A 5,113-nucleotide genomic window follows, 5' to 3' on the forward strand; every position below is an offset into this window, starting at 1 on the left:
TTTTGAATAGTGACTTCAGTAGTTCTTGCACTGAGGTCTTCAATTATGAAAGACAATTGGTGGGCGACGCGCCAAGTTGTGCAGTGGTCATGTCGCCATGACATTGGCCTTGGCATTTATCTCTATTCGAGGTCATTGTACATTATTATATGTACATGAAGTTAAAGAAACGCACGGTCTTAGATCGGTCAAACTAGGGTAATTACTTACAATGTTTGTAAGTCTCGTCGATGACAAAGCCAGGCTGTAATATACTTGATGCAACACATATATATTTAGATAGTAGTTATGGTGCTGCTCCCCAATTTCGAGTCATCCCCAATTTCGCGAAAACCCGTTTTTTCCCGTTTTCTCGCGCGTCACTTCGTTTCCAGAGAAGAAATTTTCTGATTTTTTATTTTCATTTCGTTCCGCAAAGAAAGCGCCCAAAATGCGTCCTAAACAGGCAAGCAATTCTCTAATTACGTTCAAAACACTGGGTCAATACCTAGGATCATGCACACGACACAGAAACACAACAATCAGTCGCGCATGCGCAATACCCGCGAAAATGGGGGAGCCGCTTCGGATTTGTTTTGGTCTGCATCGATCTTTCAGTGAGCGATTTCAAGATTAATTCACGCTTAAAACATCCACGCAGCACCCCAGATATTTCGTTATTGATCTCAAATTTCGTAAAAAATAAGCTTTTGCGTGTATGGAATCGATGGAAGCTAGTAAATCTGCACTTAGTGATAAGACCCGCGAAAACTGGGTCCTACATGATACATTTACATGTTGTCAGATTCGCGTGTGCAATGTTCTGTACAGCTACAATACCAAAGCAAAATGCGGAGAATCGATTACATCGAGTTCAGATCGCAGATTTACCCAGTGCACAAGTTCATTCGATCCCACACCAAAGGTTACACTGGTACATCGATTCGGTTCGCATTCATTACGTTTTGACTTGTTTTGCGAGGCGGAGTTTTGCAACAGGTCTAAATCAGCATATTTTCAAAACATCTGTTTTAGATCCAAGCAGGATCGATCTTGCATAGCATAGCTTGTTATGTCTTGGAGGGATAACTTGAGTAGGTCACGACCACGGGCTGAAGAAGCACCATGTAGTTCACATTGTTTTCTAGTGTTGATGATAGAATCAATAACACAATGCAGTGCAGTGCAGTACGTTGGATGCGACATTGACATGCACTCAATGCACGTGCAGCGTATTGCAATAACTTCTGCTTCTGTTATGAGGAAGTGGCACACTAAATCCGATAGAAGGCGCTATCACTCTTATGATGCTACGACGGAGACAGACTTTCACCAATAAAACACAACAAATGGTGTGCAGCGACAACGACCCCATTAGGTCACGTGGTGTGATATAACAGATGACCCGATGCAATCGTGGACCTTTTATCATGTTTATGCTTTGTTGCAAGTGTTTCCATGAATAAATTGCTTAAATGCTGGCATCTTGTGCATTTGATTTGCTGTTGTCGTCACATAATGAACACACAATTATATTCAGAATGTTCGGATACCTACCTCATGAATCCTAAGGGGATAGGCACACCGGGCAGAATGTAAAGTAATTTGAGGCTGGACCCATCAAAGCGAACGGACTTGTTTGAATGAGCGCAACTTTATAAAATTCTGAACATCTTGAACAAAACTTTAGGAGGCCTTCACCGAACGCTCAGCGCAATCTACATACACATGATGCTACCTCCTACTCAACATGTATGGCAAGCCGTGTGTCCAATAATTTAGAAAACCTGGTTTTCTTCTTTCAAAACTTAGTTTTATGGAAGAAAACCAAGCTTTGTTCAATGAAAATAGGTTTTCTTTCAAGAAAACTAAGTTTTTAAAAATAATTTACTCTTTTTTGAAAAAGTATAAGTTTCATGAAAACCAAGTTTAAAAAAAGATAAAAACTATATTTTCTTCCATATAACCTAGTTTTATATGTTTTTCTTCAATAAAAACCTAGTTCCATTGAAAAAAAACGTGGTCTTCTTCAATGAAACTAAGTTTTGAAAGAAGAAAACCAGGTTTTACTGAAACCTAGTCTTTTTACCTCGTCTCCAACCCAACCTCTCCCCATCAGACGAACCATGCGTGTCATGCTGTGGGAACGAAGTAAAACGAATAGTTTTTCTAGCATATGGATCAGAAACTAGGTTTCATAAGAAATAACATAGTCTTTTTCAATAAAAACTAGGTTTTGATGAAGACATATATATAACCTGGTTTTATTCCACAAAACCAAGTATTCTTCAAGTTGAGGACTTACGTAAAGTTCAAGCACTTATTTCAAACGGAACCTTATGTATTTTCATTTTTAACGCGATACCAGCGTTCTTTATTTGCACAATTTCGGTGTGGGGTACTCCCCCTGGAAATAGAAACGGGTCGTTTCAGTGGCACGCCACCTGCACTTCGAATTTGTAAACTTTGTAATTTAAACACATGTGAAGATGAGCAGCACTTTTTATGTTCCTGCCCTCGATTTAACGAATTGAGGGCTACTTTTTTCAATTCTATTAGTATTTCACATCGTGAATTTGTAGCAATGTCCGAGGAGGCCAAGTTAATTTTCTGTTGCACCAATAGGCAAACACAAACCTCAAAATTTGTTTCTCGGGCGTGGAGGGTGCGGACTGATATTTTGTTTAAATAAACAGAAGGTCGGTCCGTACTTTCCCTGCCTGAGAGATATATTTTGGGGTGAGTGCTGTTTCTTTTACTCTTGCTTAAACAAAGGTGGTAATTAATTATTATTATTTATTTATTTTTCACCGTCATATTGTGTGCTTTTTCTATTTGTTTTGGACACTTAAAAACTATTATGTATTTTTTAGTTCGAAGTGACAAATAAGCCCAGGAGGGCTGGGTGTACTTAAGTTAATTTCTAGATATCTGTACATATATTATGACTGTATACTTGTCACTATAATAAATAAATAAAACTAAAAACTCTTCTACGAAACTAGGTTTTTATTGAAGAAGCATAGGTTTAATTTTGGTTTTTGACCAAGAAAACGTGGTTTATATAATAGACCTATACTAATTGCTTCTCCAATTGAAACCTAGTTTCACTGAATAAAAGGTTTTCTTCCATGAAATTAAGTTTGGAAAGAAGACAACCAGGTCTTCTTCAATATAACTAGGTTTCCTAATGACAAGTTCCGGTCGTGTTGATGTACAAGTGACTGCACTATTCATCGAATGTGATAAACGTAGGATAATATTTGCAGTAATAAAGGAGGTGTAAATCGCGTCCAAGATTTATCCCTGTTCATGTGAGCGGTAACAAATCAGATCACGGTTCTTATAGAAGTAAACTTTGTTCAGTTTCGTGTACTCTATAGTTTCACTGATCTAAAACTGGTTCATTATATCGACAAGGAAATCAAAGCAGAGGCCAATCCAGCACGAGGCGTCATTACCATAGGAAAATGTGCTGTCAACAACCTCTTGTCTATCGAAATTGAACATGTTGATTGGTATCAAACGCCCTTTTTCTCATGATATCCAGCGTGAAATCGACTATATATGCAGAACCGGTCTTAGATCAATGAAACTAGAGTCGTGCATGTATTGTTAATTCTGTACACGATTCTTGTAGAATACAATTATCAAGTAAGAAAAAAAGATATCAGAAAGAATCTTTGAAGAATCTTATAAAGCATGTACATGCACATGAACCAACTGAATAAAACCTTTAAGAAACTTTCCAGGATTCTCGATCAGGGATGGCGTTCAGAGGAGTCGATGGTAATAGTGCGAGCTATTAAATGTGTACAACATTAAACTGGACATGTATGCGTACAGATGGTACATGTACATGCACGGTACAAATCATATACAAGTAAAAATGGCTGGCAAACTTTGTTAACCTAACCTCTTTATTTTCCTTAAGAAGTTTACATCATTCTCTTATCACCTTAGTCACAAACTTGCAATAAGTTCTGCTGTGCATTTTCAAAACTTTTATTATCATAAGCAAAGTGACTTGATTGTCTTAACCGATTTCTCAGGAAATGAAACTTCAATAAGAACACTAAAGCTATATACGGACTCTGGCAAGCTTGGATGGAAACAGGCAAGCTACGAAGGCATAATTAAAATTGTCGGTCAATATAAACAGTTCCTCATTGCTACTCCAATGACCCGCCTCTACGAAATGTTCATCATCGTTGGATTGGACGGCCAGTTGCGAGGAAGGCTAAAGTTCCAACACCTGAATAAAATCCAATTTAGCCTATCCAAGTACATGGACGTTTCATTTCTTCTTTTGAGTGATGCAGATTGGGGCTTTATCACACTTTTCTATTTGGAAGGTTACCTTTCGAAGTATTGTCCCGAATGCAGATCCAACATGTCCAATGGCTCATTAACCGTAATTATTACATGCAGAAAGAAACTTGTGCCAACCTTTAAATATTCTGCGTACACAAATTCTGGATTATATGCATTTTGTTCAGAAATTATCAGTAAAGGATCTCTTGTCAATTGTTTTAATGCGAAGTCAAAACGCCCTAGCCATGCTATATTTTCTGTTCAAAAAACAGTTAAAACCACATTCTTCTTCATTAGCGACGTCTACCATCGACTATTGATAGGAACTACTGATAACGAGGTCATGTTTATGAGTTGGCCGAAGGGAAACGGAGGTTCTTACCATCAATTAAAACAAGACGACGTCTTCAAATTCAGTGGGGGTAGTCAGTTCGTTTTGTTAAATAATGGTGATCTTGTTCAGTTTTTGACGGATGGTGGTGCACAAGGAAGGAGAACGCTGACAATGTTGAAGGTGTACTCCCCGAGAGCAGGATGTGAAACGATCAAAGTGTGACTCAGTCGAGCTGCATACGGTTCTCATCATTACCTCCGAAGTTTCTTTAGTAACGAAAAATATCTTTATTCTGCCATGGAGCATAATCCACTATTGCCGTTAGGTGGCGCATACAAATGATATATGTACCAAGTGTAACATAATAGGTAGGCATTTCAAGTTATTTTAAATAGGGACTTTACGAGCTCGGGGTCAGTTAACATGGTAAAGGGCAATGGGTTGTGTTTGATCCTGCGAACTCTTTTCAAGCAAACAAAAAGTTTA

This window comes from Lineus longissimus, chromosome 14 (genome assembly GCF_910592395.1).
Source record: "Lineus longissimus chromosome 14, tnLinLong1.2, whole genome shotgun sequence".
Taxonomy (NCBI): Eukaryota; Metazoa; Nemertea; class Pilidiophora; order Heteronemertea; family Lineidae; genus Lineus; species Lineus longissimus.